General features: G+C 50.7%; 1 protein-coding gene across 2 annotated transcripts in view; it reads left to right on the top strand.

Moving 5' to 3' along the window:
* EPHB1 (EPH receptor B1) overlaps window positions 1-26,050 on the top strand; it is a 430,256-nt gene that overhangs the window by 108,775 nt on the left and 295,431 nt on the right. The window contains exon 1 of one of the 2 annotated variants that reach the window (XM_043595344.1): window positions 13,524-13,972. The exons of the other annotated variant lie outside the window; for it this stretch is intronic. The gene's annotated coding sequence lies outside the window, so the exon portion shown is untranslated. Of the gene's footprint in view, window positions 1-13,523; window positions 13,973-26,050 lie in introns of those variants that run through there. 2 annotated transcript variants of the gene reach the window in all.

Below are 26,050 nucleotides of genomic sequence, written 5' to 3'. Positions count from 1 at the left end.
GTTTCCCAGGAGTTAGGAGTAGAAAAGACACTTTGGACTCTTGGTGCATGAAGTTCATCATCATTGTCCTAATCATCCTCTTTCTCATCATCCTCAGCCATGGGGACCTGGGGATAATGGAAAACTTTTGCTGGATGTTCTAGGCAGAGAATGAGACAGCTTCTAACTTAGGTTGACCTGAGTGTTAATTCGCTCTTGTCAGTGCATCTGAGATCCTACACTGGGCAGCTTGCTGATCCCCCCAAACACACAATTCTTGCATGTGTCAGTGCCTTTGCTCTTGCTGTTCCCTCTGCCTAGAATTCCTTTCCACGTTTCTTTGATTAGCACACTTCTCCTCGTGTGCTAAGCCCCAGCTCAATTACCCCTTCCTGTTGTACAGAATAAATGTATTTCCAAGGATAATGTTTATCACATTCTAAAGTTGATCTCTTCCTTGTTTTCAAGTGCCCAAACACACATGCAACTTTGGGTTTATTGAGGGGAGGGTAGGCACACACAGCAGGGATAGTGGTGGGAAGTCATAACTATACCTGGTGAGTTTGTGAGATGATGGGGTGACTGATGGACTCAGAGCTTCTTTCTAGGCCAGGAGTGGCAATACATAGGCCAGGTGGGTCAGGGATGTCTTTGGTGTATAAGCTGATAAAACTATCCTAGGAGAATGGACTTTAGGGTTAGATAAGACCTTAGTTGGAATCAGGCCCTGGTTGCAGCATGTTCTGAGGCCTCATCTTTGAGCCCGGTTTCTCTTTCTATAGAAATGTGATAATACAGTCTGCCCATTAGGCTTCTGTGGGAAGCATGTGGGGTGATGTAGGTAAAGCACACAGTAGGTACTCAGTCTGGGTGGCTGTAATTGTGACCATCCTGGCTGAGAAACTGAGGCCTTTAGGAGCAGGGATCTTAATCGTGTACAACTTTAGATCTGCCAGTAGGCCTAGCATGGTGCATGTGCATACTGGCTGCTCATTTTTTGTAATTGGTTGAGTAGAGCTAATACCCTAAGGATTTTGTGCCAAGAGGAGGCTGGGTGAAAGTGGTAATTAAGGAAGAAGGCTCTGGCAATGGCATGTGTGTAGGGTGAGTTAAAGGTGAGTAGGGTTGTTGGAAGGGAGAGGAAGAACCTTGAGCCTCAGAAGTGAGGAGATAGCAAGCACACTGTGACGTGACCTGGTGGGGCCAGGTGGGTCATGCAGCCTCTTCTTCCAGTGTGGGCTCATGGGGCCGAATGGGAAGGTAGCCTTGGGCAGAGAGGTGGGAGGGGCATGTGTGTGGGTAGAGGTACTTGTGGGTGTCTGTAGGTGTTGGGGGGATGTGCATGCGTGGGTGTACATACATACGCGTCCAGAGGACCCACCACTGACCAAAAGACTCATTTCTGCCCTCACACAGCTAACAGTTGCATGGGAAAGAATGGCATTAATGAAATTGTTACTTAAACGTGTAGTGATTGGTCTGACGGGAAAAATCAGGGATTCTTTGAGAATTCATACAAATACCTAATTCATACTTGGGGGCTTGGGGTAGGCAACTTTTCAAAACAGCTTTTATCTTTTGGTCTTATTTATCCATAATAAGCATAATTTAATAATTTTTACATAGATAAATATGTTGATCTTTCCTTTCTTTAACATAACTACAATACCATTATTACATCTAAAAAAATTAACCTAACTTCTTAGCGTTCTCCAATATCCAGTCAGTGTTGAAATTTCCCTGTGTGTCTCATAAAAGTTTTTATAGTTGGTTTATTCAAATCAGGATCCAGACAAGATCCACCTGTTACATTTGGCTGACTTGTCTCTTCTAATCCATAGGTTCCCCTGCCGTCTTATTTTCTCAAGTAATTTGATTGTTGAATGACCAGGTTGTGTGTCCTGCAGAGTTTCACGGAGTCTGGGTTTTGCTGATCACACCCCCATGGTGTCAGTTAATTAGCGTGCTGCTGGGGCTCTTGCACACCCTGTAAACTGGAAGTTAGAGCCAGAGGCTTGAACAGGTTTGGCTTGACTTGGTTTCCCCATAGGCCTTTCACCTACTGCTTCAGCAGCCGTTGGTGACTGTGGCCTAGGCGGGAGACATGTCATTGGTGGCAGCATCCACGCTAAAGCCAGCCAGTGAGAAGAGTCACCCAGGGAAAGGGAAGGGGAGGGAGGTAAGGCTTGGGTGAAAGAGAGGACGGACATGCCAGCACTGAGAAGAGCTCTAAGGAGCTGGTCACTGTAGTGAAAGAGGGCTGGGGTGGAAAGCAGAGGCAGCACTGAGCTGCGGGGACCTGGAAGGTCTTTAAACTCTTTAAGCCTCATCTGCAGAGTGGACAGAGTACCTATGATCACCTCTGAAAGGACTGTGGAGATTCAGAGAGGTAGCGGATGCAGGACATTTAGCAACAGTGCCTGGCAATAGAAAGGGATTACTGGATGTTATTGGTAACAATGATGATGATGATGTGGAGGAGGAGGAGAAGGAAGCTTGGACTTTCCCCCCAGGTCCACGAAGCTGTTGAAAGCTTTTGGGCCAGAGGGTTATGATCAGATTTGCATTTTAGGGAGCCTGACCTGTTTGCAAGATGGAGGATGGGTTTGGGATGGGGATAAAGGGGGCGAGACTGAAGTTAGGTTGATGCTGTTGTCCAGCAGGAGAGGGGGCCGGCATGAGTTGGTGATGCCAATGGGGGTGGAGGCAAATGGACTTATTGGAAGGTATTCAGAGAGCAAACACAGAGAAGAGGTGAGAGTCAAAACAGGTAAGAGGAGGGAGCCAGGAATTCAGGAGGGGGTAGAGGGCTTTGGCTTGACTCTCTAGAAGGAGGATGGTGGTAAATCTCTGGGACCTTGGGTCAAGCTTGCACTCCAGTACCTATATATTTCTGTGTTGTGTGAATGTGTCTGTGCTGCTGTACTAATATATTCTGTGCATTTTAATATACACAGTAAAATAAAAATTACTTAAAAATCAGATAAAGATGAAAGAAACAATATTTTAAAATATCTTGCTATGATTAAGATGTCTCCTTAATCTCATTAGCTGGGAGAGCAAGGCAAAATACACACTCAGGGAAAGGTGCATCATTAGCAATAGCAGGTATATATCCACATCCCAAATAGTCTTCTTGATTATTTGATGTTTTTGGCCAATTTCTTTTCAGATCTGATTAGACTAGCATGGCTCTTAGCTCCTTGTGTGGCTGATGAAGAGCAATTACTAGATGTAGGGCAAGTGTCAGCAACCTCAGGCTCATGGGCTTTATTTACGCTTGCAGTACTGGAATGGCTCAACTTGTGAGTTCTTTGCAGGAATCTTTTAGAGCCACTGATTCTATTTTTATAAGGGTTCATTTGGTCTAAACCAGATTATACGCTCTTTGCCAGGCATCTATAAGCTGCAGTGTCACGCTGAAATGAACACATGGTTAGGGCACGCTGGTCACCCTTCTGCATGCTGTCCTCCTGTGCTTCTCTCAGGACACCTGGGAAGCTGTGCCTGACACATGACCCCTACCAGAGCCCCAGGGAGGGCACCAGGGGCCATCTGTACACTCAGAAGGACTAAGCTTAACTTCTTCCTTTTATCTTCTTTTATGTATTAAGAAGAAATAGAAAAGGAAGTGCAAGCACCATACTTAGAGCCCTGGGTTGCTCTGTGACAAGCCAAGGGTGGCAGAGTGTTTTGTGTGAGGTGGTTAAGGCAGGTGAGGTCCTGAGCAGCCTGCTAGCATGTGGCTCCAGCCTGGGCTCTTGCATGCCAGGTACCCCTGCAGCTCATGGAGTCTGGCTGTTGAGGGGGGCCCCCTTTGTGCTGGAAAAGCCAGGGTGGGTGTGTGGAGGAGGGTGGGGGCAGGGAGGAGCTGGAGTGTCACATGTACCCTCTCTGGCCTCTAAAGCAGTCTGCCCAGGAGCGAGGCCCCAGCTTGCCCCGAGGCCAGGTGTGTGGGCCTGTATGGCGAATTTGGCACATTTAACAGCATTACTTGCCATTAAAAATGAATTTGCATAAGATCACCTTCTCAGCTGGTCCTGGGGGCTGGGGGCCCAGGGTCCTCTCACTTACTGCCTGCTCATGGACATTCCCCTCCCACCAGCCAGGGCCCTGTGTACGTTTCTAGGGATGGCAGTGTGAGGCCTCGGCAAAAGGAGGGGCCCGGGTACCCACCAGAGATGGGAACCAGATAATGGATTAACCAGGCAGAGTTGGTGGAAAAGAGATTTGTGAGGTTGTTTAAAATTGTTCGGCATTCTACAGGCTGTTATTCTCTTGCTGCTAATCCTGGATTCTGATGAATCCACAGGAGACCCGTGGACTCGGACGTCATGCCTATGCTGAGCAGTTCCACCGCGACCTCACTGCAGCCAAATGTGCCTGGGAGGGAGACTGGCTGGAGGAACGTGGGCCCTAGTTGGTTGTTGCTGTAACATTGCTTCCTGAGCCTGTGCAGAGCCAGTGCAAGCATCTGCTCTGGCCCCAGAGCCCCTGCGATGCTTGGGAGGGGGCAGGCGCCCGGGCACTTGGGGAAGGGTGCAGCCGCCTTGATGGGACTGGCTGCTGCCAAAGGGAGCTCATTGGAGTCAGCTCCACAGTCACCCTGTGCAGTTCCCAGCCCTGGAAAGGAGGCCGGCTGTGAGAAGAGGCAGCGCTGCCGACCAATTAGGAGCCCAGGCCGCGTGGTGCTTTCCTCCCCTGAGTGATCATTTCCTTCTGAGGCTTGGTTCTGCCCTCTGATTATCGCAACGCGTTGCCTGTTTGGTTTTTCTCTGCTTAACTCCCACACTCATTTTGTGCATGAATGAGTACAATGAAACCAGTTTAATTTGCTGTTAATTCTCTGCTCAAAATATTCTCTTGTGTTTAAGGGACATGGTCCCTTTCATCTTTCTGTGGTGGTTCTGGAAAGAAGGCAGCTGCTGGGGTGGCAGAAGGGGTGGGGAGGGCGAGGGGCTGTGGGAGACAGGCACAGTTCTTTGTGGAGCAGGTGGGCACTGTGGAGTGGGACATCTTCCACAGCCTGTTTGGGAGGAGGGCCCGTGGGGGTGGGGCCTTTAGGCTTCGGAGCTAGGGGTCATTTTGGATTCTCATTGTGGGGTAAAGTACATGATTGAGAGAAATACCTCCCAGTGGAGGGGTCATGGCAAGGGATTCGAGGGTGCAAACCCAAGCTGGCTTCTGTGGATCCCGTGTGTAGGCATGAGAAAATGAATTCTGCAGCAAGTCACAGTTGTGAGGTGGTCAGGGGAGACGTTGATGTAATTTACGGAAGACAAACTTTAAAAATTGCTTTAAAGCATCTATGTGTAGTGTTTATACAATATGCTCGAGCTTAGCCAGTCTGAAAGAGACCTATTTTTTGACAAAAGTTGCTGGTTTTGGTCAACCGTGCCTAGCTCTTCCACCTCTCTGCTTTAACCAGAGGACCTTGGGGGAAGAGAGCTTTGCACCTGGTGACAGGTATCCAGTCCTCAGTGGCAGGGCTGTATTTTGAGTGACAAATGATCTACACGGGAGCCGAGTCTGCCGAGCAAAAGTAATGAGGGGGGGCGGCAGCTTTGTGGCTGGTCACCCCGACAGTCCCTCAGGCCATGTGGGAGCAGAGGCAGCTGGGTGGAGGGTGGCTGAGGCTGATCCACCATGAGGGTCTGCCTCATTCTCCAGTAATTGCAGAAAGACCCCATCTTTTGGGGAGGCTGTTCTTTTGGAAGCTTTATGTAAATTGAAGGTGGAGGAGGTTGAGAAACCACCAGGGATCAGCTTCCCTCAATTTTCCTGCCTAGAGCTACCAAAAGTGCAGGTTGAGGGAGCCCAGGAGCCTCCCAGAGCCTGTCAAGCATTCTTCTGGTGACCTAGCTGGGCATTCTTGATTCCCTAGGTAGGAGGGCGGAGCTCCACTTTGGAAAACACACGTGCTTTATCCATGATTTTAGCACATCTGTAGAGACTGCCTGCTAGATAAAGGTGCACAGGAAAGGGAGAAGAGCAAAGGCAGCCTGTGATGGGTGGATTTACAGGGGCCAGACAGTATGGCCCGTGGGACTTACCACACTGTTCTGCCTGGGGTTCTTCTTTGCCAGAAGTGGGGAGAGAATTTCAGAGGCCCAGGATGCTGGGAAGCAGGGATCTTTGGAGAAGATGGGGCTCTGAAGATGAGGTCTGGGGTCAGCTGGGCTGGGTTGTGCTCAGGGAGTGGTGAGGGCCTCCCTCCCCTGCCCCAGGCATGGGGCTCCTTCCTACCTGCTTCACTTCTCATGGCCCCCTCTTGACATGAGCACAGTTTGGGGAGCTAGGGCAGAGATTCCCAGCAAGGAGTGAGCTGAGAATGGATACAATCAGGATCAATGTGCTGTTTGGGGGCGCTATAGTTGTACCAAGGTGGAGCATTGTCATCAAGCTCATCTTAAAGGATATGAAATGAAAATAAACACAGTGCGTGCCCTGTCATTTTGCCTTCTTTTTGTAATTAGGAAATCTCCTTCCTCACCAGAGAAGGCATAGTGACACTCATGTTCGTGTGTCTTACCTGGGATGTCTCTACCACAGCCTGGGTCCTCCTCACCTCTGGCTTCAGACCACCTCCTGAGTCGTATGGGTGGAAGGCTGAGAACGGTGGGGACAGGTCCCATGTTCTGCAGGCTGACACCAGCCTGGCCCTGCCATGCCCACTCTCTGCCACCCATTTACCGTTTACCATCCCTCTCCTTGGCAGCCAGAATACTTGTCCCGTGTTAGCTACTGAGGATGGTCTGTTTCTGGAGCCCCGCTTCACAACCCACCCCTTTATCCTTACCAAAGAGTCTTGTGGTAAGGACACTGGTTTAACTAACTTTTCTAACTAATTGGACCACATAACCTTTTTTTCCCTGGAGCATATATTCTTGTTTCCCAGTTCCACATAGTACCCTTTGGGAAACCTTGCTCCAAACCTTCCAATCCCTTATGTCTTCTCCCATCCAAATCCTTTGCAGAATCCGAGAGGTGCCTGTGGTCTGGCTCTTGCAGGAAATCTTCCCTGACCATCGCTATCCTCCCCAGGGCCCTGATAGTTCATACCACTTAGCTCCGAGGATTCTTTTACAGACTGAGGTGATGAAAGTAGTTTTTCAGGATAGTCACAAGATCCAGGGTCATGGTTTTCTCAGGAACCTGATTACTACTTCCTGCTGGACTTCCAACCTCTGTTGTCACTTGCCACACTTGCTCACTCCAGTGCTCCAATGCACTTGAACTTAGGACTTCCCAAGTCAGAGAATTCCACAGCCTTCAGGCCAGTGCCTTGACCAGCTATCTCCCACCCCTTGTCCTACTCTCAGGCCCAGGGGCCACCCATCAGCCAGCTCAGGGCTTGCAGCAGCCTTGGCCATCCATGCACTGAGAAAGTGGTGAGTATTTACAGTGTGCCTGGACCTGAGGATATAGGTGTAGACAAGACAGACCTTGCCCCTGGAGTCATGGAGGGAATATGCCATTCCTGGCTGGATTAGCTTCCTAGGGCTACCATAAAAAATTGCCACAAGCTAGTTGCTTTGAACAACAAAGATTTATTCTCTCACCGTTTTGGAGGCCAGAAGTCTGAAATCAAGGTGTTGGCCATATCGATTCCTTCTGGAAGCTCCGAGGAATAATCTGTTCCTTGACTCCCTCCTAGCTTTTAGTGGTTGCTGGCACTCCTTGGTACTCTTTGGTTGTAGTTGCATAAATTCAGTATTGGTGATGACAGGAGCCTTGCTGTGTCCATTATCCCCCAGCTGCCCTCTAGGCTGTGGAGGGCGGGCAGAGCTTTGCCATTTCCCCATGATTCCTGGGTAGGCCTTGGCTTGTTTTGATTGAGCATCTTGCTGTTGGCTTCCCTTCTAAAGCCCCCTTTGCCCATCTGCTGACTCTTCTCCTTCTACCACCTGGTTTTGCTATGTTGCATTTTATCTCAACTGATCTCCTTCATTGTGCCTCTGATTATGGCCCCATCAGATCAAAGGGGACTCTTCCCTAAACATGACAACATGTTTCTCTTGATGTGCCAAGTTTACAGACTCCCAGCTGACAGGAACACTAGTTACCCATGTGTCTCTGAAAATTCGGTAGTGGTGAGTGAGACTTGTGCTCCCCATGCTTCTTCTGTTTTCCTTCAGGCCTTCTAGGAAGGACTTAAACTCCTTCCTGAAGCTGGTGGAAACCAGTTAGCCAAAGAGGATGGCATCATAGACCAGACTTAGGCCAGTCATCTTCCATGGATATACTTTGCTTAGCGTACTCAATATAAACTATATTTAATTTTGTTTTTGTTCACTAAATATACCCAGGGGCACAGCTGGTGTCTTTCTGGTGTTCTGAAGGGTCACAAAGACTTCTGCAGAAGTTTGTAGGTGTACTGATAGCTCGAAGGCTATTTTAGTATTGTATGTTAAAATAACGAATTAGTTGATTAAAAATTACATGAAAAAATTTAAATCTCACTCAACAAATTCTGTCTGCACATTTGTCCAGGCCAGACCCTTTTCCTGTCTAGATTTTGGGTGGGCAGACGGTAGGCCACGGGCACGATGAAGCCTGTAACCTGTTTTCATGCTGTAATGGCAATGGCAGATTTACATAGGTGTAACAGAAACCTTATGGCTCACAAAGCCTAAAATATTTACTATTTGTCCCTTGACGGAAAATTTGCCAACTGCCAGCATACACCATTGTAGCGAACATCATTCAGCCCAGCTTCTGGGTGGTAAACTAAGGCCACTTGGGAGGGTGTGCTCTTGAACAGGCTGGAGGACTTCCCCTAGAGCTGTGTTCTTTCCCAGCCAAGATGGTGTGTTCCCTACAGAGGTCCAGGGAATGCAAGCCAAGATCCATTCGACTGATGGTACTATGGCTAGTGTGTGTAATAAGATCTCAAGCAGTAGGGCACATGCCTATCTCTCAACTGTCTTTTGAAGATGTGATGATGTCTGTGAAAACATTTTATAAATTCTAAGGGCTGTTTATTAAAAGCATATGTTAGCATCCCCTCAAAAATAAAATCTAGCAAGATATGGGTGAGATCTTTATGAAATGAATGGCAAGACTCTGATGAACAAAATTAAAGAAGAACTAAATAGGGGGATATTCCATGTTCGTGGACAGGAAGATTCAATATTGTCAAGATGTCACTTCTTCCCAACTTGAGCTATAGATTCGATGCAATCCTAATGAAAATCCCAGCAAGTTATTTTATGGACATAGACAAAATGATTCTAAGGTCTATATGGAGAGACAAAAGACATCAAATAACCAAAACAATGTTGAAGAGCAGAGGTGGAGAACTGACACTACCCACCACTGAGCTTGAATGCTTTACATGGTCACAGAGGAGCAGCACAGAGGAGGGAAGACTTACTGTAAAGCTGCAGTAATCAAGAGAGTGTGGTATTCCTTTTTTTTTTTTTTCTTAACGTTTATTTATTTTTTTGAGACAGAGAGAGACAGGGGAGAATCAGAGAGAGAGGGAGACACAGGCTCCAGGCTCTGAGCTGTTGGCACAGAGCCCGATGTGGGGCTCAAACTCACGGACTGCGAGATCACGACCTGAGCCGGAGTCGGACATTCAACCGACTGAGCCATCCAGGCGCCCGGAGAGTGCGGTATTCCAAAAGAATACACATATCAATGGAACACAATAGAGAGCCCAGAAAAAGACCCCTACAAATATAGTCAAGTTCTCTTTCACAAAGGAGCAAAGGCAATAAAATGGAGCAAAGACAGTCTCTTCAACAATTGGTGCAGGAACAATTGGAGGTCCACATGCAAAAAATGAAGGGGCATGGGGCCCCTGTCTAGACACAGACCTTACACTCGTCATAAAAGGCATATATCGGGGCGCCTTGGTGGCTCTGTTGGTTAAGCATCCGACTTTGGCTTAGGTCATGATCTTACCGTTTGTGGGTTCGAGCCCCACATTGAGCTCTGGGCTGACAGCCTGGAGCCTGCTTCTGATTTTGTGTCTTCCCCTCTCTCTGCCCCTCCCCACTTTACAATAGCATCATTAGACCTTCATATTACCTTGAGAAACAGGTATATTTTATCCATATTACTGGTGAGAAATCTGGGGCCCAGAGAGGTTGTGTAGGTTGCCCAAGGTCACACTGCTATTATTTAGCTGGATTGGAACCCATGTCTTCTGACTTCACCTCCAGTGCTCTGTTAGCTGCATCATAACTGGCTAGGTAGGGGTCCTCTAAATAAGGCAGGTGTGTATTTTCCTCTGCTGGTAAGTAAAGCTTTGCATCGTTTTTTAAAAGGAAGGGCAGGTGTACCTAAGGAACATGGTGAAACATAAAACACAGCTCAACTGTCTCTGGCCATTTCTAGCCTTAACACTGAATTTTGGCTGTTGTAGAGTAAAGCTCCATGTCATTTTGCTGCGATGTGAACCCAAGATGTGAAGCACCAAGGGAGCTTCCAGGAGGGACACAGTTTGCTGTTTGCCAGTTGTCATCACATCATACGTTAGGGCAGTTCTTATGATGTGGGGAAATGGTGACCCCCCTCCTGTCCAAGAAAGCCAGCCTGTAGTACTGGTGATGGAAATCAGGAGGATGCAAAGAGAATTGACACCTTACCAGAAAGAGTGTACACTTGATGGCATTACTCAATTTAAAAATTAATAGAAGTCTTGGAACATGGCCACATTTAGATATTACCACTTGACTGTCCTTGGGAGGCTGAAGAATAACCATTCATGTCCCTGCTTACCGCCTATGCACTCTCCCCACCCGCATTCCAGAACTTGGCGTTCCCTCTCCAGGCCTCCAACACGTTGCTGCCTTTAAATTCACGGTCTCCTGGTACAGAGTTAGGGACCAATACATTGCAGATAAGCCTCCTCCCCTGAGAAGACTGTAGGCTGACGGCCTCGCTAGTGTCTTGTTCCCCCGCTGATTCGGTCACTGGCCCATTCACCCAAACCTGAATGGGCCCCCAGTGCTCTTACCCACATCCTGGGCACATTTCTGCCCCCATCCCGTAGTGCCCTGAGCTGTGTATCCCATCTTCCCTTTTGCAAGCCTTCGCCCCTCCTATTCTAAACACAGGATGTGGGGTCTTCTGCGAATACACCAAGATGCTTCCACGTGTCAGGCATGGAGGTGCTCATATTCCCAATGAATGCATGGGGCGGGGGGCGGGGAGGGCTTGCCCAGCCTCTGGGAGCTCTGACTAGAGAGAGGCTGGTCCTTGTCACTGGCTTTCCCAGGTCGAGGACCTAGGGCTCCAGCCTTGCTGCACAGGGCCCCATGCCTTCACAGTAACCCACGTGGGCTGCATGCAGGGAAGGGGATCTGTTCCTTGTGCCTGTCACTCTGCACTGCGCGGAGGGAAGTGGGGCTTTTGTGAGTTCTCAAGTGAATCTGCTGGCCCATTGTCTAGGCTAGCTCTCCACAGAACTCCACCAGTGCCCATGAGGACAGGGCGGGGCTGGGAAAGGCCGGATGTATTCCCAGCCAGGGCTGAAAACACTATTCATCCCAGAAACACCCTATTAAGCAGCAACAATGGCACAAGGAGGGAGAGGGGAGAGTGGGAACAAGGAGGGAGAAGGCAGGAGAGGTGAGGGAGGGGAAGGGGAGAAGAGGGCCAGGGGGAGGGGGGAGCGCAAGGAGGAAGAGCACCCACACGCAGAAGAGGGGGCCACTCGTCAGGTCCTTGTGTTCCTCGGGAAGGATTCAGAGCTTTAAGGAGCCACATTTCTCCTAGGGAGACCCTGGCATGCTCAGTGGGATTCATAAGGGAGATGAGAGGTAGGATGTGCCCACCAGGGAGGTGACAGCCCCCTTCCCTCCTCTGTGCTGCTCCTCTGTGACCATGTAAAGCATTCAAGCTCAGTGGTGGGTGCTGTCCCATTAGGACAGTGCCAGTGAGGTGGTGGGGCTGACAGAAGAGCTGAGGGAACCAGAGTGAGGGGGAAAGAGACTATTCAGAAGGTCCTGTCCCCTCATAGTCTTAAGGGCTGACGTGGAGAAAGGGAAGCAGCTGGTTTTGGGGGGAGGGGCTTTCATGGTCACAACAAGGGCCAAAGAAAGGAAATCCCAAGGAGCCAGCCTTCTGACAGTTGGACCAATCTGACAAGAAAACGGCCAGCTTGGAAAGGTAGTGAGTGACTCGTCTTGGGTGGTATGTAAACTGACACTGAATGGTCAACTGGTGAGGGTGCTGTATCAGAGGCTTGAGCTTAGGATGGAGGAACATACCAAACTTCTGGAGCTTTTAAACCCAGAGAGGTTCTGAATGGAGAGTGATGCCCAGATTTGGGACCCAATCCCCAATGTATCTGGATAGGAAATTGTGAATGGGCAGAGGAAATCTGGGCAAGTCATTGTGTCTGAGCTGGAAAACATGGAACAGAACTCCAGATCCTGAAGCCACTGGACTTGATCTTTTCTCAGTTCAGAAGGAAAAGAACTGCAGGTGTCGTTTTTCCCGAAGCCTGTTCTTTAGGCCAGAAAACCGAGAGAGAGAGAGAGAGAGAGAGAGAGAGAGAGAGTTGAGAGTCACAACCCTCTCAAGGAAACCTCTCTCCCAACCTAGAAGGGAAATGCAAGGCCAAGTTGATGAATGAACCTCGCCTTGAGCTTCCAGCATTGAAGAGGAGGTGACTTCCAGGCAAGAGCCTCAGTCCAGAAAGGCCTAGAGTGATCATCCACCTTATCCACTGTCTACCTGGGGGACTGGGCAGAGAGAGAGAGATCCAGGCTCATAGCGCATGCTGATGGCAGAGCCAGGCCTAGACCCAAGGTCTCTGTAATTGAGAGTGCTCTCCTAAGCCTGGGACATCCAGGTTGTGATGCTGAATTTATCCAGTTCCAAAGCCCTGGTAGCTGTGGGAGTGTGACAGCTTCTGCCCTGGGAGGTTTCAGGCATCAGACTTCCCCCTGCCCTCCCTTCCTACTGCAGAGGGCAGATCAGGTGCTCGTAACCAGAGCTGGAGCTGGACCCTGCGGCCACCAGTCCAGCTTGCCTCCAGTTGTGAAAACCCAGCAGGAAGCTTTGCAGGCCAACAAGGGAACTTTGCCTGGAGCTTCAAATCCCTCTGGAGACGTTTCTGCACAAAAGCATGCACTGCAGGAGTTTTTCAAGGCTTAGGGAGAACATTTGTGGCATTGAAACCATTTGGGATCTCAGGAAATGCTGGATGTCAGGAGCCAGTCAATGCTATTGATTGGGAAACAAATAGAAGTCTTCCCAGGGCCCTCTCCAGACACCTTGGCGGTGAGAGAGAGGCCTTAGGGGCGTTAGTGACAAGCAGGGCTGGACAGGCTCTCCCTGATAAGGAGAAATAGAGTGGCAAGAGATCCATTCCTGGGGGCAGGAGACATTCGTGGAGTTCAAGGGGGTGGTGCTGGAGAGGCCTTGGGCATCACCCCATTGACACCTCCCCCTCCCCCGCCAACCACACAGCTCAGAGAGGCCAGAACTGTGATCTCACAGCTAAGATTGAGCCATTCCCTGGCACGCCCCTCCTGGGGTCAGCTCTTGGTTGTCCATTGCTTCCATCACTGCTTGCTTCCCTTTGACCCTCTATGTGTTAACAGTGGTCATGTGATGCAACAGGACAGGGTTAGACCTAGACGGACAGCACCTTGCAAGGAGTTCAGAATCAGTCCTTCCGGACAGGGTAAAATGATGAAAGCAGACAGCGATTGAGCCCTGCACTGAGTGGTGGCTCTGTACCAAGGTGAGGGTGGGGCGGACTTGGTGGCTGGAGTCTTAAGGGAGGCCTTCTGAAGGAAGATGATTGGGCCTCTGTGCCTTGCCACCTACAGCCTTTGAACCCAGGCCTGATTCACACAGCTGGGCCCGTGGGTCAGCTCTCCAATGGCTGTGCATTGCCACTGCTGGGTGATCTGCAAGGTACCTGTGGAGGAAAGTGATGTCACTTGGTCCTGCTGTCATGGAGCTCGCAGGACACTGGCCAGGAAACTGCAGAGATGACATGGAACACAGACCCTACAAAGCTGAGGTGCTAGTGGGGGTGGGCTATATCTTCAGGGGCAGGAGGAACGTAAAGGCTGGGTGGTCAGGCAGGCTTCCTGAAGGGGGCGAGAGGGGCCATGGCTGGAGGAGTTTGGGGGGTGGACAGTTAGGGTGTGATGAGGATAGATTCAATCAGGGGGACCTGGGTGGTGGGTCTGGGGGCTGCATTAGGCCAGGCTGGCTCTCTGGAGAGGGAGGGGGAGGCCTCTGTGTAGGAGTGGGGTGGGCAATGAGGAGGCATGAGGCCACGTGCAGAGAGAGCGGTGGCATGAGGCACAGCAGCCCCAGCACAGGACACCTGGATGAGGATATCAGCAAAAAGTGTTAGCATCTGGTGGCAGGTGTGCTTTGGAACAGCCCTAAGGGTGTTCTGGTGGCTTCTGGAGACTCAGCACCCCCAGTCTGGTCCAGGGTGTGTCCAGGAGAACATGAGAGCCTGCCTGGCCAGCCCCACACCCTCCTTTTCTGACTGGTGGCCCCTCCCCTGGCACGTCCCCTAAGCCCTCCCCCCTGGGGGCACCTGGTTTTCTCTGACTGCTCTCAGTGTACTTCAGAGTCCGTTCCCAGTGCCAGCAACTTCAGAGACATACTGTGCCACAGATCAATCCAGGATGAGGGCACAGGAGGGCCTGGAAGGGGAAGCAGACGGCAGCGTGTTCCTTCTGATTAACGAGCTCGGGCCACCATCCATCGCTGGCCTTCGTTAAGACTGCATAGAGTCATTTTGCATGGGCATGTGGGCTTTCCTCCCTGCTCTTCTCCAGGGTGATTGATGCCTCTGGGGGCCTGTACCCCCAAGAAGGGAGAGGCCCTCTTTCCTGTGCCCACGATAGACAGGAGGCAGCAGGCTTATTCTGCACAGCTCTTTCTTGTTTGTGCCACTGGTGCCAACTCATGGGTATGTCCAAGTGGCTGGGGCAGATTTCATCTCCATCAGAACCCATGGTGATGGAAGAATGGAAAGTGCCAGGCTCCTCGATTTTAGTAGTTCTTTGACATCCCTCACAAAAACGCAAAGAGGTGAAGCACTGAGCAGCACTGGGCTCCTGGCCAGGCCTGCACCATCAGTGGGGGGTGTTGATTTAAATGATGTCCTCAGACCACCGCATCCCTGTGTGGTTTCCTTTTCTCTCCTGGTGCCTTGCGTCTCTCTCTCTCTGTCTTTGCTGCTGCTGGATTGGGCAGAAAGGTGTGCCCTGTGTTGTCAGGGAGGAATCTGGGTTAGGCAGAGGTGAGGGCCTGAGAGCCAGATTGGCCCTAGGTTGGTTAAAGGTCCCAGGACACCTGATGGCCCGGCAGTAGGCAGGTCAGTCCGCAGTCAACCCTGGGCTGGAGGCAATCTCAGAAGTCTGCTTTGCCTTTTCCCACTCGCCTGATCTGGCTGGTTTGGCTTGGGCCCATAATGTTTGATGTCAGAAATGCCTGGAGATTCCCGACCAGGAGTGGTGACCCCCAGTTCTCTTCTTGGTTCTCTGGCTGTGGCATATTTTCAGGCACAAGAAGGGCACATGTGGATCTGAAGGGGTGTCTGGCCATCTTAAAGGACGAGGGGATACTGATATCAGAATGGGGATGGGAACTGAGACAGAAGGAAAAGAAGGCAGAAGAAGGAATTTGGCAAAAGAAAGACTGTTTGGGATTTTTGTACCCCAAATGGAACGCTTCCGGTCTCTGTGTTTCCTTGTTCCTGTGTTAGTCTCACATGTGCAGGGCTCCTCCTATGTTGGAGAACATGCCTGGGGCCCCCATCCATCTGTGAGCCATGTGGAGACAAGGAGCTATGCTCAGGGTGGGGAGGCCAAGGTGAGGGGGGCCTGGGAGCACAGAATGAGTGCAGGCTGTGCAGGGGCATGGGGGTGGTGTAGGGGTGCATGGAGGGTCCTGGTAGCCAGACCTTCATGACAGCAGTCTCCTGCAGGCAGGGCCCAGCACTGAGCTTCCTCTCCAGTTAGACAAGAATACTGTTGACACTGTGAAGAGTGAGCCCAGCAGACCCGAAACCTCAGGAAGACTAGCGGCGTGTTGTCTGGGGGGGTAATGGGACAGACACTGTTGTTACCCTGCCTTTGTTCTGAAGAACTACCCGGACTTTGCCCCTTCGGGAAACCTCCAAGGGTCATGGAGCTGCTTGCTGACCCCCTTCCCAAGGGCTGTGGATGCAAGGAGAGAGAGACTCTTGTCCTAAGTTCTTGGTGGCCTTCCCAGAGAGAACCCTCTCTGGTGGCTCATGAGATAGTAGACGGGAGAGGAGCCTACTGCCTGGCACTGTCACGGGGAGGGGAGCAGGGTGCAGAGGACAGCAATATGGGGAGCACTGGGATTGGGGTGTGGCCCTTTCATGCAGAGCAGAGCCAGTGATGAGTGCCTTGAGTACCAGCCTCACATGCTCTGCCCCAGTTCCAGGGCACTGAAGGGAACACTGGACCCAGGAAAGCCCAGTGCTGCTTCCTGGGACTCAGTGTGTGTCTGGGGGTGGGGTGGGTGGGGAACCACTCGGCTATTTGGGCTTCTTCTTGTTGGCCTTCCCCATTGCTTCAGACCTGATGGGGCCACACAGGGTCCAGCTGGTCCTCAGGAGGAGCCGGCCAGACAGTCATTTAGTGAGCTCTTGCCCGGGCTCCTGCCCCACCCCAGATCCCTCATTCACAGTGTGTGTGGGAAGAATGAGGCTGCACTGAGTGGCCTGTCTGTGACTGGGCAGGGGGTGGCTGAGGAGAAGCTAGTGTGGCACCTCCATCAGAGGAGGCCACCAGGGCCAGGTGGAGCCAAAGCCCATCCTTCAGAAGGGCCTTTGGGTGGGAGACAGGCATCCGGCCCAGTCCCAATGGGTGTAGCTGAGGACCTTGGGCCATGAGAGACTCTGCTCCACACCAGGACCAAACTTGGGACATAACAACAACTGCTGTTTGAGGGTCAACAGCAGCTTGTCAGTGGCCGGGAGAAGTGCCGGGTATGAATACTATCTCATTGGCTCCACACAAATACCTTGTATGAGGTGTGGGTGCTCTTATCTTCATTTAGTGGATGGCTGAGCATGAGCCGCAGGGGCCTGAGCACCTTGCTCAAGGTCAGACAACTGGATAGCACTGGAGCTGGGACTCACACCCAAGTGTGTCTGATTCCAGTCCCATGTGACCAGGACTCTGCCACTCTGCAGGTGGCTGCCTCCCGTGTGCCTGGCTGCAGGACCTGGTGGGAGAGGTACAGGAGACGCGGTGCTGCCTATCCTGGGTTACTAATATGAGCCCTGAGGATTGTCAGGGGCCTGGCCGGAACACATGGGGGCCCAGAGAGGTGGCGGAGGGGAGATGAATGAAGTGGCTGTTTACCAGGGTTTGCATGGGGGAAGCACAGCACCAGGGATGGCAGAGCACTTAGAGACCAGTAGCGATGGGGCACCTTTCCCACCCGTGGCCTGAAGGCAAGGTGGGGGCCCTGTTAGCAGACCCAGGCTGTAGGAAAGTGCCACCAGCCTCTGCACGCTGTGCAGGGAGGAGCCAGGGATGTGCCTTAGCCCTGCACTCCCCACACCCTCCTGGCTCCTGTGCTGAGGGGCCCGGCTGATGCCCCTATACAGGTCTCTAAAGGTCTGCCTTCTGGGATGGAACGAGAAGGAGAAGGGTGGCCAGTGGATCTGGAGGAGAGCAAATGAAGACTGTTTCTTACCTGTTAGAAAGGATGTCTGAAGGAGACACCGGCCTTATCTATGTCTGTATTTGCCAAGCTTCCCATGCGGGACCTGAGTATTTGTTAGAGGAAAGCTTACAGCTTTATTTCCTGGCATCTTACCCTTCTGTTACATATTGCACTGTGCCCCTCCCCTCTGCCAAAAGAAAGGTGTGTGGAAGTCCTAATGTCCAGCACTCTCACATTGTGATGTTATTTGGAAATAGGGTTATTGTGGATATAGTTGGTTAAGATGAAGTCATGTCGAAGTGGGATGGGCCCCTAATCTAACATGACTGGTGTCCTTGTGAGAGAGTCACATGAAGACAGAGACACACGGGGAACAGTATGAGCCGCAAAAACAGACATATGATGCAGCTGCAAGCCAGGGAGCACCAAAGTTTGCCAGGATACCGTCAGAAGTTAGGAAGGATTCTCCCCTACAGGTTACAGAGGGGTCATGGCCCTCATGACTCCCTGATTTTGGACATTGCGCTTCCAGAACTGAGATAATACAAGTCTGTTTCAGGCCACCCAGGTTGTGGTACTTTGTTGCAGCCCTAGGAAACGAATATGTCTCCTAAAGCAGTTTCCGTGTTTTATTAGCAAAAAGCATTTGCGAGGTACAAGTGTATGCAAGTATAAGTCACCAGAGGACCAAGCCAAACCTGGGGATTCAGGAGGCAGAGTTTCCCTTTGGTGTTTGGCCATGTTTCTTAGAGACCACTCTAAGAATTAGGAGCCGGAAGCAACGCTCTGAGGCCAGAGAAGACAGGAAATTCTTTCGAGCCATATACCAAGTCTGAGGCCAGGCTGGGCAGAGAAGGCAGCCCATGTGAGGCTTATCTCCAGCCCGATCCAGCTCCACAACTGAACAGCTCATGTCCCGTCCCCATGCTCTGGTCTGTAGCCCTGTGAGCCTCGGCAGTGCCCTTGGAGGGAGGGAAATCAGAAGCGGGGCTCTGGGCCTCATGCTTGTTCTCGGGCTGTGCCCTGTGTGGACCAAGCACAGATGGAGACCTGTCCTAGCTCCTTGAGGCACACTGCTGTGCTGTGCCCCACCTTCCTTCTGTTTACGGTAATTGACTGCACCTTGGAACAGAAAGAGAAAGGTGTGTGTTGCCGGTTGGGGGTGGGGTGGGGGTACTGCACTGATCTGTGCATTCCTTAAAAGAGCAAATTTCACAGTTTGTATTTATCATTTAAATGCCTGTTCTGACTCATTCAGTCCGTCAGTCAGCAGATGGGTAGGACCAGCTCATCTGTTTACTTGGTCTTGTCTCTCGTCCCCACTGGCCACTACGACACATCCAACAGTGGAGACTTCTCTAATCATAGCTTCTCTTACCTAGCATTTTACACTTGGCAAAGAGAGTAAAGAAGTGTTAGTCCAATGGGTATCATTAATGATGTGCAGAGCCTCTCTCGGCCTGGGCTGGCTGGCTCATGGATGCAGGCGGGAATGCCTCTACCTGTGAAGATCAGGCTTTGACACTCAGAAGAGATTTGCTTTGCTTGTCAGTTGGTAACCCAGGACTCCAGAGTTGACTGAGCGTTTTGCTTAGTGTGGCCATATTGCTTCCAAACCGTTTACATTGGCACCAGATGGCTGGGATGGGAGCTTCTGCTGAGACGTCGTTGAGGAGGCGGTTGCTGTGGTCCCAATGTTTGGGGGCGAAGCCCCGGATCAGAGAGGTTGCCGAGAATGAAAGAGGTGTACGGATCAGTGCTGCAGAAGGTGCTGAGGAGAAAGAGTCCCCGTGGTGTGGCGAATGATCTGATGAGACTCGGGGGGAACAGGGAATTGAAGCTAAATGCCTCTGAGGCTTCTCTCCTGGGCTCCAGGGAAGGGTGGCAGGAAAGTTTGGGCAGGAACCGTGTGCACAAGAGGAGACATGGAGAGATTTACATGGGCTGGACACATGGGATGGGATGTGAAAGTCTTCCTTAGAATGCTTTCTTGCTTTAACTAACCTTTTGTATCTGTGCAGAGCCCGGGCCGGTTGTGCCAGAATGTGGGCCCTTGAGGCCGGTCGGTGTCCTCAACAGTTCATACTCAACCACTTTACCCCAAACCCAGAGCCGGCAAAGCCTCTCTCTCCCCTGGTCCAAGGAAGCAGCTTGAGGCCGAGTCTGAGGCCAGAGGCGTAGGGATGAGATTACAGGGAGGCTGGCCTGAATTGGCAGCAGGAGGTATGGTTGTGGTGTGAAGCTGGGGGTTAGACTCTGTTGGTTCCGGGACCCTGTCTCAAAGACTGAGGATTGGGAGGGGAGCCATGGGGGCATCATTCAGAAATTCTGTGACAACAGGCTGGCTTGCCTGGTGAGCACAGCACGTGGAGGCAGGACACAGCCCTGAGGAAGGTCGGGGAAAAGAGCTACAAAGGACTCTGCAGGGAGGCCAGGCTGAGTCCTTGGCAGGCTGCTGTGATGGACGGAGCAGGGCCAGGGTGCGAGCACCACAGGAGCCTGAGGTGGTGGCTGGGGGGTGTGAGCTCCAGGGAGTGCTCAGACTACTTGCTGAGTCCAGGTCTGGAGGGTAGCATGGGCCTCCCCGGAAAGGCAGAGGGTCTCGCCATGGTCAGAGGTGCCTGGCACATTCTGGTCCCTCCACACTCAAGATGTGGGAGTGGGGGTGACTGTGTGATACACAGACTATTCCTGCCAGTATGAACTCAGTCTTAGGGCAGGTGTGTGTGTGTGTGTGTGAGTGTAGGTGCAAGTATATGGGGTGGTGATCCCTGTGCTTTCATCAGCTAGGGGATGGGGAAGGAAGGAGGAAGTGCCAGATGTGTGCCAGGCTCCAGTACCCCTGTCATTTTATTCACTGCTCACAACTCTCCTTGGGATTCCCCTTTTCTGCCATTCAGAAGCTGTAAATGCAGATTTACCTGCATGGTTATTTGATTAATTTCTGTTTTCCTACTTGCCTGCAAGCTCCCTGAGGGGTGGGATGTCTGTCTGTCCCCTGTTCTGTCTCTAACGCCTGAACAAAGCTCATTCTGCCTGCGGGAGTGGCTCAGACAGCCTTTGCTGAAAGGAAACTGGAGTCACTTCATACCACCCTGTTTCAGACCTCTTCCAACCATCCTGAGCCCTTGTGAAGGCTCAGGGAGGGAGTTGGGGCTGCAGTGAGCTGCCCCTCGACTCAGTGCATTGATACAATAACAGCTTGCTTCTTGCAACTACACCTGGTGTGGCTTCTAGCTTCAGCAGTTCTGTGGGCCCCGGAGGGCAGCCCAGGGCAATGACTGCATGGTTGTGCTGGCCCTCCTCTGCTTGGAAGGTCCACAGACTCGCCTTATCGGATGCACACAAGGCACTGCTCCGAGACGGCCTGGAAACCCCGATTCCATCTGTATATGTTGTCGTATATTGTTACCACCACGGAAGGACGTTGTAAATATTTTCAGCTGAATGTCTGATTAATGTCTCTCCAAAAAGAATGGCAGAGCTGTAAGGAGAGGGTTTATTTATCTCTCTTTCATCATGATGGGTATCTAATTCATCCCAAATGTCAATACATCCCGAGGTGCCAATCCAGACAGAGACGGGAGCCGCCTGCAGAGCCAGGCAGCAGCCGCCTCTTCCTCCTTGCAGGGGGTTCTGACCTGGCCCTTCACCCAGACCTCTGGGCACTGGCCCCCACAGTTGGAGGGGGCACCCTGAGGGTTTCTGTATTGAAGCCACTTCAAGGAGATTGTTCCTTGGGAAACTGGGGTCTCTCTGCCAGGCTTCTCATGTGCCTGGGTTCTCGGGTTCTTGCCAGTCCAGCCAGCTCTTGCCAGAGGCCCCCTTCTGTCTCCCCTCATGGCCTCCCCTCTCCTCTTGCTCAGTCTTCCTCACCCTCTTGTATGTTTGGGGTGGCTTCCACTTGGTTCCCATCCACCTGTTTCTGCCGCTGCCCTTGTTGCCCCTGGGGCGTCACTCCATCATCTCTGTCCCAAGGGCGAGGTGGAGCTCTCCATCCTCCCCTCCCCACCACCGCTCACCACTGTCCAGGAGACCACAGCATTTCCTTTTGCCTCCATGCAGTGTGAGTCTCTCATTCTCCCTGTTGGGATGGGCCCACTCATTCCCCATGTGCAGAAGAACCCCATCCATTCCCTTGAATTTCTGTCTCCTTCTCATGGCCTCGGCCAGAATAGGATGCCAAGTGTAATTTTTTGCTTCTTGTCCGTCCCTGGACTAGATCACGAGTCTTTCCAGGGCACCCACCTCTCTGATTTGCTGCTGTATCCTCAACGTGTTCCTCCTTGGTCTTTACAATAATGCAAGGAAGAAGGTAGACAAGATATTATTAGATATTTAATATCGTTAAGTCTTACAGATCTCGTATAGGTGTCTTACAGATAGCACCTTTAGGGTTTTTGCCTAGCGAAGGAAACTGCAGCTTGGAGTGATTAAGTGGCAATAATAACAATAGCATATGATTTGCAGTGCTTTATCTCCCCCTACCTCCCCACTCCCCGCCCCCCAGTCCTGTGTATTGGAAAACTCTAGCCCCATTCTGCAGATGAAGAAGGAAGGAGGGAGTGATGACGGAGCGAGGGATGTGGGGGAGAGGGAGGGAAAGAAAGAGAAAGGAGGGAGAGAATGGGACAGAGAGCAAGTCGTGGAGGTGGGATCCCGACTCAGTCCGCCTACAGCATCACCGCCTCTTCCCCTCTCCAGCATTCCTCCCTGCCGTGGGCAGTGAGGACACGCTCCCAGAGGGCAGAGGCCAGGCGGTGGGTGTGAGTTCCAGAGTTGCATCCCCTGTAGGCATCAGATCTGACAGCAACACATGCACCTCCAGCTGGTTGGTCCCCACGCCACTGTTTGAGAGCAGAAGTGATGGTAAATATTTAATTGTGCTTCCACCATAACTTTCTGCCAGAGCTCTCAATATGCTTTATAAATGCAAATGAGTGCTCTTTTCCTCTCCAGGGAGATGTAAACCTCCTCAAATCACTTTTATTCAGCCCCCACCAGAATGTAATGCCATAATCAGGAGCGCTCTGTGCCAGAAAAGAAACTGCCCTTAATCATATCGAGTGGATGGTTTATGGTTTTGTGGTCTTCTGTCTCCACGGCGGGCAGGATGCAGGGAAATGGATTCCTCTTGCTGCAACTTCTGTCCAGTAGGGTGGATGGAAAACATTATTTAGAAATAGTTTCAATTATAGCCCTTGAGCAGGCGACTATGAATAAAATGAAGTCTTAGATTATATTAATGGGACTAACAGAACACACTAGTCCTTGGAAGCTTTAGGAATGAGGCTAATTCTTATTTTTGATTCTGGACTCGGTTTCCCTTGCTGCCTGCATCCTCTGCCTGTCCATCACTACTTCACCTCGATCCTGAAGTTAAGGCTGGGTGATGCATGATTCTGGGGGCTGTTGTGGCTTCTTGGGTTTATGAGCAAGGCCCCCACCCTTACCCCAGAGCCACAGTAGAGCCCCTGGAAGCCCAGATCAGCCTGGTAGGGAGCACCCTGAGGTTTGAAGCTATAGCATCAGGGTGGGAGGCTGGGTGGCCTTGCAGAAAGTACTGCACCTTTATGTGCCATGGTCTCCAACTCTGTCAAATGGGTTCACTGGCCCCTGTTCAGGGCCACCTGGCAGAGCCATTGGAATCATAGAGATGAATTTCTCCAGAGCCTCATGGAGTGCCTTCTGAGAAGTGTGTTATGTAAATTTGGTGTGTCATGATCATTATTAGTGCTGTGAAGTGGAGATGAGGGGGAGAGGGAGGGTTGCTTCTGGAAGGGACCGGCCTCCCCAGCTGTCAGAAAAATTGGAGGAAAAAACAAACTTAAGAAGTCTCTTCCAGTGCTTGCCTTCCTTCAGATATGCACGGTATGACTCTCAACGCAAACCCAAGCTCGGATGGGCGAGAAAATACAGCTTTATTTACTTTATCCCCTTGATTTGCTGTTTGAGCCCCCATTCCCCTGGGGTGGCAGAAATGTAATTTAGGTTACACGTAGGCTGTATGGTGCCAAGTTGTGGAGGAAGCTGCCTCAATGCCTCTGTTAGCTCCTGTCCACACTGGCACCCATCAAGACACCCCACACCCCATGTGACCCTTGCCTATAGTCCATGCAGGTCACCACTGGGTCGTTCTCGGTCCCCTTCATTAGTCCTGATGGGACCTAAGGCTCCCTCTGCTCTGTCCATGCCATGTCAGCCTGGTGGGTCACTCAACTGCTGCATCCCACACTGGAATGAATGCTGCATGTCCAAGGCCCTGTCCCCTCCACAGACTCCTACCATCCCTTCTCTGGGATTGGATACCAGGAGACAAGAGCATAGGGAACCCGTTTTCTCAACCAACACTACCCCTCACTTATCACTTCGATTTTCATTCCTCCCACCTGCCCATAGGGGGATTGCTTCCCAAACCTTTGGCTTATGCCAGGAGTTCTTCTGTTTCTTGAGGGTCCCACTATTTTGTAACTGTACATTCTGCATTCATATCTCCCATCTCCTGCCTAAAGCAGTGAACACAGAATGGCTGTTCACATGGGGCATAGGAGCGTTCAGGAAAAAAAGGAAACCGAGGAGGGGGAAGCCAAAACAGCTGATGTTTATTTCCCCCTCCTCTGTTGGTTGAGCACCTAATGCACTGGGCCTATTCCTCTGATACATGTCCTGGGAAATCCAGGTGGATGAGACACTTCCACCAGCCTGACCAGCACCATGGTGTGAATTTAAAAAGGTGCCCCTCTGCAACTATTGGACATCCACATGACAAAAACAGTTGTACGTTTGATTCACCTTGCATCTTATGCAAAAATTAACTCCAAGTAGATCACATACCCAGGTAGGAGAAAAAAAATCTTTGTGACCTTGGGTTAGGCAAAGATTTCTCAGTATGACACCCAACCATAAAATAAAACATTGATAAGCTGGATTTCATGAAAATTTACAACTTCTGCTTTTTGAAACACACTGTTAAAAGAAAGAATATACAAACTGCAGAGTAGGAGAAAATATTTACAAAGCATATATCTGATAGAGGACTTGCATCCAGAATATATAAAGAACTCTCCAAATTCAATAATAGGAAAGTAAAAAATCGTAAAATATTGAACACACTTCACTAAATAAGATATGCCAATGGCAACTAGGCACGTGAAAGGATGTTTAACGTCGTTCATCATTAAGGAAATGAAAATTAAAACCACAATGAGCTACTGCTATATACTTATGAAAATGGCCCAAATTAGAAATGACCCACAATGGCAATTTGGTGAGGATGTGGAGGAACTGGAATGCTCATACACTCTCATGTATAGCCCCAAACTGGAAACAACAGATGAATGAGTAGGCAGACTCAGTGTGACCATACAGTAGAATATTACTCGGCAATAAAAAGGGATGGACTGCTGATGTACACAACATAATCAGTCTTTTTAAAAAAAGTTTTACTTATTTATTTTTGAGAGAGACAGAGCAGGGGAGGGGCAGAAAGAGAGAGGGAGACAGAGAATCCCATGCAGGCTCCACACTGTCAGTGCAGAGGCTGTTGCGGTTCTCAAACTCACGGCCCATGAGATCATGACCTGACCCAAAATCAAGAGCCAGATGCTCAACCAACTGAGCCACCCAGGTGTCCCCACAACATGATCAGTCTAAAATAGCTATGCTAAGTAAAAGAAGCCAGATTAAAAAATAGTATATGCTATATGATTCCATTTACATAAAATTCTAGAGAATGCCAGTTAATCTATAAAAAGGAAAATCAGTCATTGCCTAGGGACAGTGATAGGGTGGGGCAGGGATGGAGGGAAGGAAGGTTTACAAAGGGACAAAGGCACTTCTGGAATGATAGATATGTTTATTATCTTGATTGTGGTGATGGTTCCCCGTGTAAATATATGTCAAAACTTACCAAATTGTATGCCTTAGCTACATGCAGTTTATTGTACGTCATTTCTACCTCAATAAAACTGCTGAAAAAACACCCAAAGAGGATTTTGGCTTTGCTGATCAGGAGCTCATGATCAGGCTTTTGGGAAGTAGTTTCCATTGAGAAGTAGGGGCTGACAGTAGTCAATAATGGACTGACGAGAAAAAAAGAAAAAGGCGCCTTGTTTTCAGGACACTTTACTGCTATCTGCCAGAAAACAGTTCTCATAAATAGTAAGTCTGTGGTCACTCTGTGCCTGATGATCTTGGTGTGTGCACTGGAGCTGCAGCGGCTCCCAGGAGCTCACAGCTGGAGCCACGGTGTCTCTTTCTCTTACTGGCCACAAGGATAGGTGAACAGGAAGCAGGCTGCAGGGACATGACAGGTGCATTTGTGTGAGCCCCTTGTAGAGTCTTAGAGAAGGGGTGACATGTATCTGGGTCCAGGGTCAAAGGGGCCTGCAGGGAGGCTGAGTCTTGGGAGGGTGGTTGGGGGCCAGGG

This window comes from Prionailurus bengalensis, chromosome C2 (genome assembly GCF_016509475.1).
Source record: "Prionailurus bengalensis isolate Pbe53 chromosome C2, Fcat_Pben_1.1_paternal_pri, whole genome shotgun sequence".
NCBI classification, from domain to species: domain Eukaryota; kingdom Metazoa; phylum Chordata; class Mammalia; order Carnivora; family Felidae; genus Prionailurus; species Prionailurus bengalensis.
Note: the sequence above shows the minus strand (reverse complement) of the source record. Positions and strands in the feature narration are given on the sequence as shown.